Genomic DNA, 13,844 nt, shown 5'->3' on the forward strand with positions numbered 1-13,844 from the left:
TGTAGTTGACAAATTTTTTCAGAAAAAACAAGATGAAACTCAAGGACTAGGCAGTTTCATTGGGGAATTCTGTCAACTACTTCAGAAAGAAATACTACACAAACGCTGAAGAATTTGAAGATGAAGGAATACTTACCAATTCATTCTGTGAGCCCATCATTACAGATGATTCACTGCCTGATTTCAAGACTTATCATAAAGATACAGTAATCATCAGTGTGATAGATAAATAAATAAGTCAGCATAGAGAGTCCAGAAATAGATCCACAGACATATGGATAACTGTTTTTCATAGTTCAGTGGAGAAAAGAAAGTCATTTCAACAAACAGTACTAAACAGTTGGATGTCTGTATAGGGACTGGGGAAACAGAACTTTATTATTTTTCAGATTTTCTTTTTTTGCTGGTTTTTTTTTCATTATAGTCAGTTTACAATATTGTATTAATTTCTGGTGTACAGCATAGTGATACAGTTACACACACACACATATATATATATATATCCTTTTCCTATCTGCAAATCCGACACTCCCAACTTATCCCTCCACCCTCCCCACCTTTCCCTCTTGGTAACCATTAAGTTTGTTTTCTATGTCTATGAGTCTGTTTTTGTTTTGTAAATAAGTTCATTTGTATCATTTTTTTGGATTCCACATATAAATAATACCATTTGGTATTTTTCTTTCTCTTTTTGGCTTACTTCACATAAGGTGACTCATCCATGTTGCTGCAAATTGCATTATTTTATTCTTTTTATGGCTGAGTAGTATTCCATTGTGTGTATATGTGTGTGTGTGTGTACATATATGTGTGTGTGTGTGTGTGTGTGTATACACTACATCTTCTTTATCCAGTCATCTGCCCATGGACATTTAGGTGTTTCCATGTCTTGACTATTGTAAATAGGGCTGCTATGCACATTGAGGGGCATGTGTCATTTTGAATTAAGGTTCCCTCTGGATATATGCCCAGAAATGGGATTGCTGCATCGTATTGTAAGTCTATTTTTAGTTTTTGAGGAATCTCCATACTGTTTTCCGGAGTGGCTGCACCAAACTACTACATTCCCACCAGCAGTGTAAGAGGGTTCCCTTTTCTCCACAGCCTCTCCAGCATTTATCATTTGTGGACTTTTTAATGATGGCCATTCTGACTGGTATGAGGTGATACCTCATTGCAGTTTTGATTTGCATTTCTCTCATAATTAGTGATATTGACCTTTTTTCATATGTCTATTGGCCATTCGTATGTCTTCACTGGAGAAATGTTTGTTTAGGTCTTCTGCCCATTTTTGGATTGGGTTGTTTATTTCTTTGTTATGGAGCTGTATGAGCTGTTTGTATATTTTGGAAATAAAGCCTTTGTCAGTCACATCATTTGCAGATGTTTTCTTGGGAGACAGAACATTAATTCATACCTCATATCATATACAAAAATTAACTCAAAATGGATCATAGATCTAAATGTAAAACCTGAAACTGTAAAATTCCTAGAAGAAAACATAGAAGAAAATTTTTATGATCCTAGTTTGGGAAAAGATTTCTTAAATATAACACATTTCTTAAGCATAGCACAAAAGCACAATTCATGAAAGAAAAATCAGTATCTTGTACTATATCAAAATTAAGAACTTCTGCTTTCTCATTGCACTGTTAAGGGAATGGAAAGACAAACCACAAAATGAGAGAAAATATTTGCAAATCATGTATCTGTCAAGAGAACTGTATTCAGAATATATAAAGAACTTTAAAACCCAATAAGAAAACAACTTAATTTAAAACATGGATGGAAGATTTGAACTTACACTTCACCAGGGAAGAGAACATGCATGGCAAATAAGCAAATTACAAAGATACTCAACATTATTATCGTTAAGTAAATGCAGATGAAACAGTGAGATACTACCATATACCTGTTAGAATGGCCAAAATTAAAGACTAACCATACTCAATATTGCCAAGAACATGGAGGTACTGAAGTTCTCATACACTGCTGATGAGGATGTGAAATGGTGCAACCACTTTGGAAAACAGTTTGGCAGTTTCTTAAAAAGTTAAACATACACCTAGTATATGGCCCAGCCGTCAGACTCCTAGACGTTTACCCAAGAAAAATGAAAGCATGTGCCCATACAAAGACTTGTACATGAATATTCATAAGAGTTTATTTGTAATAGCCCAAAACTGAGAATTTCTGTCAGCCACTGAAAAGATAAACAAAATTGTGGTTTATGTTGAAATGATACTCAGCAGGAAAAACAATGAACTATCGATACACACAACACGGATGAATGTCAAAATCATTACGCCAACGGAAAGAAACCAAAACAAGGGATACTTAGTGCATAATTTATATAAAATGTTAGAAAATGGAAACTACAGTGACAATTGTAGATTAGAGGTTATCAGCAAATGGTGGGAGAATAGGGAGGGATTACCAAGGGGAACAAGTAGACTTTTGGTGAGGATGGCTGTGTTTGTGATCTTGAGTGTGATAATATTATGTTGCACACTTTCAACGTGTACAGATTGTTGCTAGTCAATTATACCTCAGTGAAACTGTTTTTTTAAAAGTGTATAGGCTGACGTGGGACCAGGTGTTTTTCCGGGTGAAGGGGCCCCAAGTTGAGAGGCCTGGAGGTGGGACTCTGGGACCCACTGGTAGAAAGGATGTCCCCCCTTCTACAGCTACTGAGGACCGGACTGCTTCTGCTCCTGACTGTGGCAGTAAGAGAATCCTGGCAGACAGATTTAAAAAAAAAAAAAAAAAAAGAGTTTAGCACATGGTAGTTATTACTTTCTTTTGATTCTAATTATCCCCTGACTAGCTTGCTTTTTTTTTTTTAATTGTATTATTTATTTTATTTTGGTAGGGGGAGGTAATTAGGTTTGTTTATTTTTTTTTTTTAGAGGAGGTACTGGGGATTGAATCCAGGACCTCACACATGCTAAGCATGCAGTGCTACCACTTGAGATATACCCTTCTTCCTTGCTTTTTTTTTTTTTTTTTTTCTTTTTGACTTCTGTCCTAATGAATCTCCAAAGTAGGGGCAGCTTTGGTCTTACAGGCCAAATAAATTTGACCTCACTGGTCCAAGTCTAATCCACAGGTAGTGGCTGCACTGCGTTGAGAAGTGTGGTGGGTAGAACAACAGCCCCCAAAGATGTCCACATCCTCATCCCAGGAACATGTGAATATGCAAAAGGGACTTTGCAGACTGATGGAGGTTGTGGATCTTGAGATGGGGTGGTAACCCTGGATAATCTGGTGGGCCCAATCTGATCACATGGGTCCTTACAACTGGAGACCATTTCCTGACTATGGTCAGAAACTAATAGCAACATGAAACGGATTTGATGCCCTGCTGCTGGTTCTGATATGTAGAGGCTATGTTCATGAACCGGAGAGAGGCCTCTAGAAGCTGGAAAAGGCAAGGAAATGAGTAATTCTCCCCTTGAGTTTCCAAAAAAGGAAAGCAACCCTGCCAAAATGAGTTGAGTCCAGTGAGAACTGCTGGACTTGAGACCTACAGAACTGTAAGATAATAAAGTTGTGCTGTTTTAATCCATTAAGTGTGTGGTAATTTGTTACCACAGCAATAGCAAACTCATCCAAGCAGGGAAAAATATTGTGATCAATTAATGATGTCTGCCGTCGGTACCGTAGGGGAAAGAAGCCATGTGCTACCTATCTGCCATACTGGCTCTCACTTTCAAGTGTGCTGGCATGGGAGTTGGGGGCGCACCTCCATTTATGGGGCCTGCTGTGTGCAAGCTCTATACCGGGCTCTTTACTTCTGTTTCCTTAGTCACCTTCACGTCAGCTCTATCATGGCACAAGTATTACTTCCTCTTCTGATGGGTGGGCATCAGAGAAATTGAGACCTTACCTCTAAATTAAGATCTTAACTCCAAAGGCTTGTTTTTTTTCCCCCCCAAACAAAACACAGAGCCCCAAGAAAGTCTAGGTGAACTAGGCTTCAAGTGTTGATGGAAAACAAGAACAAACACAGATGAGGATCCTTTGTCTTGGAACGATACTTGTGGTCCTGGAAGTGGTGCACGTGACATTATTAGCACAGCTGGAGCTTCGAGAAGTGTCTTGGGAGTGGGGAAGGAACAATACATTTCAAATATTTGGTAATTATAATGAAAACTACTTGCTCCTTGTTTACGCTGAAACTTCAGCACAGAGGAATGCCACTTACACTTTCTCTCTCAGCACGCTGTGTGTGACGCATCCAGCCAGCTGCCTCGCTGGGTTCCTGGCCCCCTCTGGGCATGGGGGCTTGTTTATGCCTCTGCTGAAGAGGACGCACAGCCATGCTGCCTTCTTACCCTTCCTCCCTCTTCCAGGATTGCTTCAGAAAGATGTGCTTCAGACCGCACTGCTGGATTCTCTGTCTTGTAATGAAATTGCAACATCATGTGTTAGGGCAGGGGAGGGAACGAGACCCCAGATATCCTTCAAAACAAAGCTGTGGAACCAGGCCAGGTCACTGTCATTTGCCATTTCACAATCTTTATTTTGAAGGGAGTTAATGAGTTGGGAAAGCAGAAGGAAAATGCTGAGAGCCTAGCTTTAACGCTGAATAATTCTATGATTAACCTCTCTGAGCTTTAACTTTTTTTCACCCATAACATGAGAGTAATAACAGCAACCTCACTGGAATGGAGCAATGGTTACGACTGGCTGAGCATGTTCTGTGAGTTAGGCACCGTGTTAAGGGCTTTACTAGCAAAACTCACTCATCCCAACAGCCTTATGAGAGATGAACTACTGTTATCCCATTTTACAGATGAGGATACAGAGGTTCAAAGAGAATTAGGTACTTGCCCAAAGTCACACAGCTAGTAAAGGAAACTAACCAGGCTACTTGATTCTAGACTCAGCACACATAAGCACTGTGGTGAAGTACTTAGCACAGCACCTTGCATAGGACACATAGTCAATAGACGTGAGATAGAATTTTATCAGCTTCAGTATGAGTATACAGAATTAGTTGGGACCTGAGGTCCCCTTGATCCTTCTCTCCTTTTATTACTTGTTTATGGTAAAATAAAACACAGGTAGAGAAAACCACCAGATCCCAGAAGCCCACCAACTATATATAGTTATATTTGGGTATTCATGGGGATACCATCTGATTTTGTTATGCATTTGCTCTGTTTATTTTTGTGTGGAGACTGGGGTAAATTCAAAATGATTCTGTCCACTCTTATCTTCCAAAATCTCCTAACTCTTGAGTCCTCCTTTGACCATAGGACGCTGTCCAGAACTGGCTTCTCCCTTGTGCATGGAAGATCACCAAATATATCCCACAAATGCCTGTCTCATGATCCACCCAACCCCACTTTCTGTCTCTAGCAGGGAAATAGTCTGCATGTTCTGGCAAGACAAGCCTGTATTTCTTCACAACAGGGTTTACCTCAACATAAGAAATCATTTTAAAACACTTAGCAATGAACAGAGCTGAGACAAGGTCAAAGAACCCTGCAGTGGGAGGAAGTTGGACTACAGATATAAAATCCCTTCCATTTCTAGGGTCTTGAGATCTGACAGTTCAGGAAGAACTCCCCAAGCACTCCCAGCTTCTTTTAATTAATCTTATCTTGAGATAGCAGTAAGCATCCATGGCGTTTGGACCTCCATGCCTTTGAATTTGAGATATCCAGAGGTCACCAGAACAAAACTGGAATCCTCTACTCACATTTTTATAATTATAGGCATGCAAATGCTTTTATAAAAGAAGTTCCATTTTTTTGCTTGACTGCATTAGACACCATCCAAGGTGGAAAGCATTGTTCCTTCTTTCCATGAACTCGTAGTCTGAGTCAACAGCATGGGTTGTCATGATTTGATATTTATTTTATCTCATATTCTTTAGGAACCCCCAAATAATATCTGCCTCAAGGAGGCAATTTCTCATTTTTTTGGATGTTCACATTAATGGAGAGAAGCTTGTGTATCTCTATTTTAAAAAGAGAAAGAAAAGCTTGTACAACAAAGTGGTTTTGTTTCTATTCCAGACACCTCTTCCAGTTTTATTTTGCAAAAATAAAACATCAAACCTTTTTAGAACAGTGGTGTTACTGGAGTCAGGGGAGAAGGGAAGGAGAAAGTCTTAGCCTTTCTCTCCCAGCACCTCCCTGTCTACCTTTTTCCAGGAGAAAAGAGTTATTTGATGGATCCCTCCTTGAGGATGCTAACTGGGTCTCAATAACAGTAGACAAAGTCTTTGTGTGTGTGCTGGAAAGCTTTAGTCTTGAGCTTAAGTTCAATGTTCCAGTCCAGTTTGTCAAAAAGTGTCCACAGGGCTGTCAGGGACCAAATAGTACATGAGTTTCCCATTTAATCTAGACCCATGCGTGTAGGAGGAGTGGCATTGCTGAGCCTCTGGTCTGATGCTAACAGCACCTCTAACCACAGTTACTTACAGCCTCAGTTACTTTGCTGTCTGGTTGGTGGACAAAGAAAGTAACTGCATACATGACTTGGGACATACTGTTTCTCTCTCCCTGCACGTGCCTCCTTCCCACTCACCATGTATTTCATATAGCCTTCGGATTGCTGCCTGAACAATTTTTGTCTTTTGAAGGGCAGATAGAACCATGTCCATGTTTTTCTAAAAAGCAGACCATGAGCAAACTAATGGTCTCGTTGCCTAAGAGGTCATGTCTCTTATCATCAGCATGATATTCAAATATCCTCTTATTCAGGCCGCCTTTACATGTTCAGCTTCCTTTCCTGCCACTCCCACACCCTCCATCTCTATATACACTGTGCTGTAGCCATTCTTGAGCTGCTTGCCTCCCTAAAGTGAGGTGGGAAGCCCCATTAAAAAAGACCAGCAGAACCCCCAGGCAGGGCCACTATTCTCCTGCCAGCACCATCCAGTTCCCTGGCCCAGTGGCTCTGTCTCACTTTTTGCCTCTGAAACTGATTACTTCCAGAAAAGTGGAACTTACCCCTAAAATTCTATTGGTTCCCTGAGCTCAATCCTGATTGGTCATTTCCTTCACTCCTGATTGGTCCATTTCTACAAAGCTTGTTCCTAATTAGTTAACTTTTGTTATACCTTATTTTCATATGATGTTGCAAAGTGTAAACTGGCAGCCTGTGTAAACCTACGGACTGGGTCCAGAGCTTGGAGTGCTAACTCATCTGGGCCCGCTGGCGTAATAAACCTGAGTTCTCCAACTCTCCAAATGCTGCTTGGTTTCTCGCCCGGATCTGGGTTGCTGTCACAACTGAGCTGTAACATCGAGCTGTAACACGTTTTTCTGCAACAAAAGCATACGTGTGCTTTCACACCTCCGTGCCTTTTTCAAGTTGTGCCCTCTGGCAGGAATTTTCCTTTCTGCTTCCAGAAAATCCTTCCAATCATAACTCACAAGTTACCTTTTCCATGAACTCTTCCCCTGGGTCCTTGTCTCCAGTGCCATCCCTAGAGGTAGGGGAATGAGGTGGATTTATTCCTCTCTCCTGGAAGCTCCATACTTCCTCCTTTTTTAAGGGGCTCACTCCCATCTATCCCCCAACCAGATTAGTGCCTCCTTAAAGCTGGTGAAGATGGGTCAGGTTTCGGGTTCCCCAGTGCTTATTATAATACCTAGGATATTATAAATGTTCCATAAAAGTTTGCTAGGTGACTGAATTAATGAGTTAAGGGTGTGGCTGATCTTTAGAATCAGTCAAGAAATATTTATTGACTACCAACTATGCAACATACCACATTTTCACTATAAAGCTATCCTGAAAGCATAGGTTATTAACAAGTTATTTGTACTGAGTGTCTTATTATCTGTACTAATGGTAGGGAAAGGTCATAACACTGGGGATTTGCGTCATCTCTGTCACGTCCTTGCTCTGTGGCTTTTAAGTCTAAATTTGTATTTCCTCACCTGTGGGACAGGGTGAAAAACCTTTATAACTGTCTTACCTGCCCTTAGGATTGAGGTACTGATTAAATGTCATGATGTAAATGAAAGCACTGTGAACTAGGTTCCCTCATCTAGTAAGACCTGGAGGGCATAGGATGGAGGGGAGGTAAGTTTGGTGAAGAAAAAGCAGTAAGCAAGGATCGGGGGTCGGGATGGCGGCGGATCTGGGCAGGGTAAGGACACTGAGTAGCAGGAAAGTGGTATGAGGAGGAGCACTGATCAGGAGGAACAGAGAAGCCAGAACGTGTCCATGGGAGAGTGTGGAGAGATCAGCGGAGGCAAAGAAAGAGAAGGGCAGGCTCTAGACTTCCCTTGGGAAGAAGAGGAGGACTCACTACCTGCCTCCAGGTTTTGTAGGATGGAATTTAATCACATACCAAAGCTGAGAATAGCACGGTGCTTTCTCTTCCAGTTTCCTAAACCCAGTTCCTACTGGACACTTCTGAACAATCGCACAGGTCATGAGGTTGCTCCCATCCCTGGAGATTCAGCCCTTTTTACCCCGTATTTGATAATTCACAGTGTTTAAGCCATGGGCACACTGGTTAGTCTCTTGCTCTTGCTGCTAGAAAGGTTCCTCTAGGAGAGGAAAGAGTGTACCATCCTAGGACAGGATATGAGAGTGAATGAAATGAGAAAAAGATGGAGGCACGTTCCGTGGTTATGCCCCGCGTCGCCCCTCCTCCCGTCCACAGGATGGTTACAGAGCTGCTCTGGCTTCAAACAGAACAACGTGATGGGGCTTGTCAGTGAATTAATGTTTCCTATGTGGCATTGTTAGTTTCATTATGGTGCTAAAAGGCAAATGTCAGAGGCCTAGAATATGCTCTCTTCTGCTCTATCAATAGTTTTTCTGCCATACTCTGGGAACTGAAGGGGTCTAAAGGACATCTTGAGAGTCCTAAAAGAATTTTCATTAAATTTCATTTTCAAATATATATAAAATCAACTTTAAAATCTGCAGTAAACAAACATCACCTCACATGTGCTATATACTAAATTTTAGCCCTTTGAGTTGTGCTGTCAAATTAAACATTCATGTGTGAATGGGCAAAGATTTGGAATAAAGCTTCTATTTATTTTAAGAAAGAATTTCCTAACATCACAAGATGAAGTGTTTTCAAAACTGTTATTACTTGCAACTACTTATCTGTTTGAATCAGATTTCCTTAATACTGGGTAATAGTCAGAAATGTTTTGGTTGCAAGAGACAGAAATCCAAGTCAAGCTGGCCTGAAAGAGTAAAGGATATTACTGATACATGTAACAGAAAAGCGCAGAGATCAGACTGGATTAAGTTCCAGTTGGATCCAGACACATCGATGGTGGTACCACATCGTCCTTCTCTTGGCAGAGCTTCCCCTGGGTTAGTTTCTTTGACAGGGTCGTCTGTGTGCAATGGTCCCTGGTCACTCCAGGCTGACACTTTTCCAGTGTCCAGGAAGAACTTCCATTTCCAGCACTCTCTGACCCTGCCTCCAAGACCCATTTTATAGCCAGAAGTGGGACCAGCCACTTGAGAGCCACTGGACCAGAAGTGGGAGATGGGAAATGGGGAATAGGGACTGGGTAGCAAAACAACAGAACTCCACTCTGCTGGGCAGCCTGAGCAAACTCCCCCAAGACTGCACTGCCTCCCTTTGATACCAGTCCCTGATTTCAAACCCCTGAGTGTCCCCAAATGACCTCATTATTCTTATATATTAATTTGAAAATAAGTAAATGTTATATATTTGAACCTAAAAGTAAATGTATGCCAATGAAATAGCTCTTTTATTAGTTTATACAATTGGCAATTTCTACATAAAAATTTATCCAAAAAGAGTAGATTTTCTGCAATAAAAATGTTGATAGGAGAGGGTTATAAGCTCAATGGTAGAGTGCATGCTTAGCATGCACCAGGTCCTGGGTTCAATCCCCAGTACCTCCATTAAAAGAAAAAAAAGGTTGAAAACTCGTTATTGTGCATATATCCACATCCCAAGTGAATTTTGTCTCTTCAAAGGCTTCTTGGCTCCCAGAGTTCATGGAGATCCCTGCCCCTTTTGTGTGTGTTCCATTTATTTTGCTCTTGGTTTGGAAAGCTGTGGGTGAAGGGGAGGTTCGTCATCAGAAGCTCAGGTCCACGCTTCCCACCTTACTATCTGTAAGATGGGGACAGTGATGGCTGCTCCCTAATCACAGTGGGTAGCTAAGCCAGGAGATCTTGAGGAAAATTTCTTCAGAATCAGTGGAACTCTCTGGGATTACAAATCATTATCTTTCATCTTCTGTTAATTACATATGTATTTTGTTATGTGTTTATATGAAATTTAATTATCTATATGTGCATCTGTCCAGTCTCCCTGCGGTAGGTTAATTGCACTGATGGCCTCCTTTCTTTCTCCCTCCCATATCTGCATCTCATATCATGCAAGCTTGTAGTGCCCTCCAGCTCTGACTCTGGATTTGACTGTGTTACTTGCTTTGGCCAATAGGATGTTAGCAAATGTGACATAAACGGAGCCTTGAAAAGCACTTGCACAACTGGGCTTGCTCACTTTTGCTCCTCTGCCTTCACCACGAGAGCATGCCCGGGCTAGCCTGCTGGAGGAGAGCCAAGTCGGCCAGTCAGTCACCCTCTGGAGAGGCCACCCTAGACCAGCCAGTAGTCAGTCAATGCCTAAACCAGAAGAAAGGCCCCACTGGGTCCAGACTAAACTGTCCACTTGCAGATTTGTGAGCTAAATAAATGCTCACTGTTTTAAGTCGCTGAATTTTCTATTGGTCTGTTACACATCATTATTATGCCAAAAGATGAGTGCTCTGTTCCCTAACTAGGAAAGCAAAAATCTTGTCTTATATCTTATCCTGCGTAATTCTGAAGCTCTCTGACTTGCTCACTCTCTCAAGAGAAAGAACAGAAATAAAATTAGAAGATTTTTAAAGCCTTCTTACATTCAGGTATTCTGTGAGGCAATTTTTATGAAGTACTTCACTTAATCTCCACAATATCCTTGGCAGGTAGATAGACACTTTTCCATTATACAGGTGAATAAACTGAGGCAAGAGAAGTGAAGTAAGTTACATAAGGTCTCACAGAAAAGAGTGGCAGAGTTGAATTCTCCCCCAGGTGAGCCTGCTTCTTGTGACAGTTTTCACTTTCCTCTGATTCTGGCTACCTGACACCCCTTGCTCCCAAGGTCAAAACCACTCCACATGGCCTTATTCTGATGCCATCTTTTTCTCCAATGGTGGCATATTTGTTTATCTTGGATCATAAACCTGTCTTTCTCAGATTTTTTTTCTTGCTTCATCACATTGGAAGATGATTTATTTATTAGCACACTGGTTTGACACTTTCAAAATCACAAATAGTCAGTTTCCTCATTTTGTTTCTAAGAAACTTCTTTTCGTTGTAAATAAATGTGGGGAAGGGAATTGCTTTCCAAAGATCTCAAGAATCTAGCATTTTCTTAGCCCAAATTTGGCCCTCACTCTGGGTTTCTGGCCCCAATATTTGAGTTGTTCTCTCCACACCCAACAGAGGTTATTTTTAAGTTGCAGTTTTATCCAAAGAGCATTTTTTACAGAATGCCTTGGAAGGTCCTGAATTTTCTCTTCAGCTCAAGAACTGTCCCTCCGCCACACCCCCTCGGTCTAGGAATTTATTTTGCAAGAGTCACATGTTTTCTTTTGATGAAGTCATCAAAGTATTTTGCTTGCATGGCCTTGGTGGTATTTCCATAAGAAAGGTTGGCCTCTCTGATCTGCCAGGGGCAGAGACACGCACGCCATTTGCTGTCAGTTCAGAAATGGAATTGCCACAGACTAAGGCCATGCCTTCGCTCCCTGCAAACCATACCTGTGGCTTCACCTGGGTACCCCCAATGCAGATCCTTCTCTTTCTTCTAAGTCCAACCCATTCCCTTCTCCTTCATGAAAAGTTCCCTGACTTAGGGTTCATGACAGTGTCCCTCTTTTCTGAATGTTTAGAGCCTGAAATACTTGATTATGGAAATAATTAGCACATACTTGCTGAGTGTAAACATGTGCCGGGCTCTGCACTCAGAGAGCTTATAGTCTACTGAGGATAGTGAAGCCACGAACAAATAAATAAGATACAGTCAGGCAGTAATAATAATAACTTTTAATATAAAGTAAACAGGCAGGAGGATCGGGAAGGCTGCTTCAATAAGGTGTTGAGGGAAAAGATCTCTAGGAAGGTGACATTTGCGTTGAAAAGATCCAACTCCCACCTCTGAGGAAAGTAGCCTGGGTGAAGGACATCACAAATGCAAAGGCCCTGAGGCAGAAAATAGGCTTGGGAGCAGTGTGGCTAGAGCAGAGTTCAGTGGTACAGGGTAGGGCTGGAGAGGAGGGGCTGGCCTACCAGCTGTGCCAGACGAGGAGTTTGGGTTTTTCTCTAGATGCAACTGAGGTACTGGAGGGATTTATGTCTAGAAGTGATATCTGATGCATATTTATTCAAGATAAACATTGACTGATGTGTCCAAACTAAGTTAACTGGAGAGACAGGAGAATGTGAGGGCTTTTCCACTAGAAATGATAGAGATTTGGACAAAGATCGGAGAAAGATTGCCATGAATTTTTTTTTTTTTTGCTAGATTTTCTCTGCATGTAATAATCTCTTTCCTCTGTATGTTAAGTTTATTTTCTTTTAAACTTGGACTGAATCTAAAGTTTTGTTCTATTATTTACAAACCCAAACCAGAATAGAACCTGTGGTAGGTACTTAGATATTTGATCAATTAACTCTGCTTGGTTTTAAAGCTAGATATTTAAATCGGGCATCTGGTCAAGCACCTTAAGCTGTGCATTAAAGTTGAAATGCACTTGTGAAATCCTTGGGTTTAGGCTTAAATTTCAATCTGCCAGCTAATAACATTTTCCATGCTGATCTTCTTTGAGAATGATGCACATCAGAAATTCCCATGACATTGACACTGTGGTGAAACAGTGGCCTATCTACTTCCAAAGGTTGGCTACCCGGGGAAATAAACCTCTGTTTTACATAAACCATGGTGGTGTGGTCTCTGCACCATGTAGCTGCCCACAATCCTAGTTGATATAACTGGCCATCAGAACATTGTTCAGACATGCTTCCACCTGCTTCCACTCTGTGAAACAGTCAGTGACATATGGTGAGCAGTTTCCAAGGTTCTGCCAGACAGTTTCAAGGCTTTCACACATTTCCAAGGCAGAAGGTGACGCCTGGGAAGACTCGAGGCATTTCCAGTGCTGCCTCTTCAACTGTTTCCTCACTTGCTGTCAGACTTCACATCTCACCAGCAGACCTTATTATTCAAGGTGGCTAAACTCCTTGAGGCGAAGGGAGAACATCTTAACCTTTCTCTATGAAGCATCACCGTTTCCGTAAGCCTAAACAGTGTCCCTAGTGGATAATGAGATGGTCCACCATACACTTGATTCCTGTAGATTTCTTAGGTTTATTTGAACAAGTCTTTCCCCTGCCCTTGATAGTTGGCTGAGCCTAGGAGATATAAACCAAATGAAATCACTCATAAATTTGTAGTTTCCTCTTAAGTCAGAGGGTTCTTTGGAGTTAAGGGACTGTTTGATTAGTTAGGATAAGATTTTAGGAACAGAGGATTTTAGAGCCAGAAAGGGTCTTACAGTTCACCTAGTGAGTCTGGAGAAGGAAAATGTAGGGCAGAAAGTTTAATTTAATTTCCTATGATCATGGAGCTGTGAGATTTCAGCACCGAGGCAAGGCACTCTCATACGTATAAAGGATCTGTTATGTACCAGCACTGTAGTAGGCTGAACACACAGGTTAATCTTATTTCATCCTCCCAACAGTCATAGGAAACAGATGCTAATATAACTGTATTATACACGGGGAAACTGAAGCCCAGAAAACTGAAGTAACTTGACCAG

The 13,844-nt window shown here is 41.3% G+C and overlaps 1 protein-coding gene across 4 annotated transcripts in view; it reads left to right on the forward strand.

Moving 5' to 3' along the window:
- The window catches only part of ADRA1B (adrenoceptor alpha 1B), a 389,407-nt gene that overhangs the window by 174,550 nt on the left and 201,013 nt on the right, over positions 1-13,844 (forward strand). The window lies entirely within an intron of this gene.

The sequence above is a fragment of the Camelus ferus genome, chromosome 3, assembly GCF_009834535.1.
Source record: "Camelus ferus isolate YT-003-E chromosome 3, BCGSAC_Cfer_1.0, whole genome shotgun sequence".
NCBI classification, from domain to species: Eukaryota; Metazoa; Chordata; class Mammalia; order Artiodactyla; family Camelidae; genus Camelus; species Camelus ferus.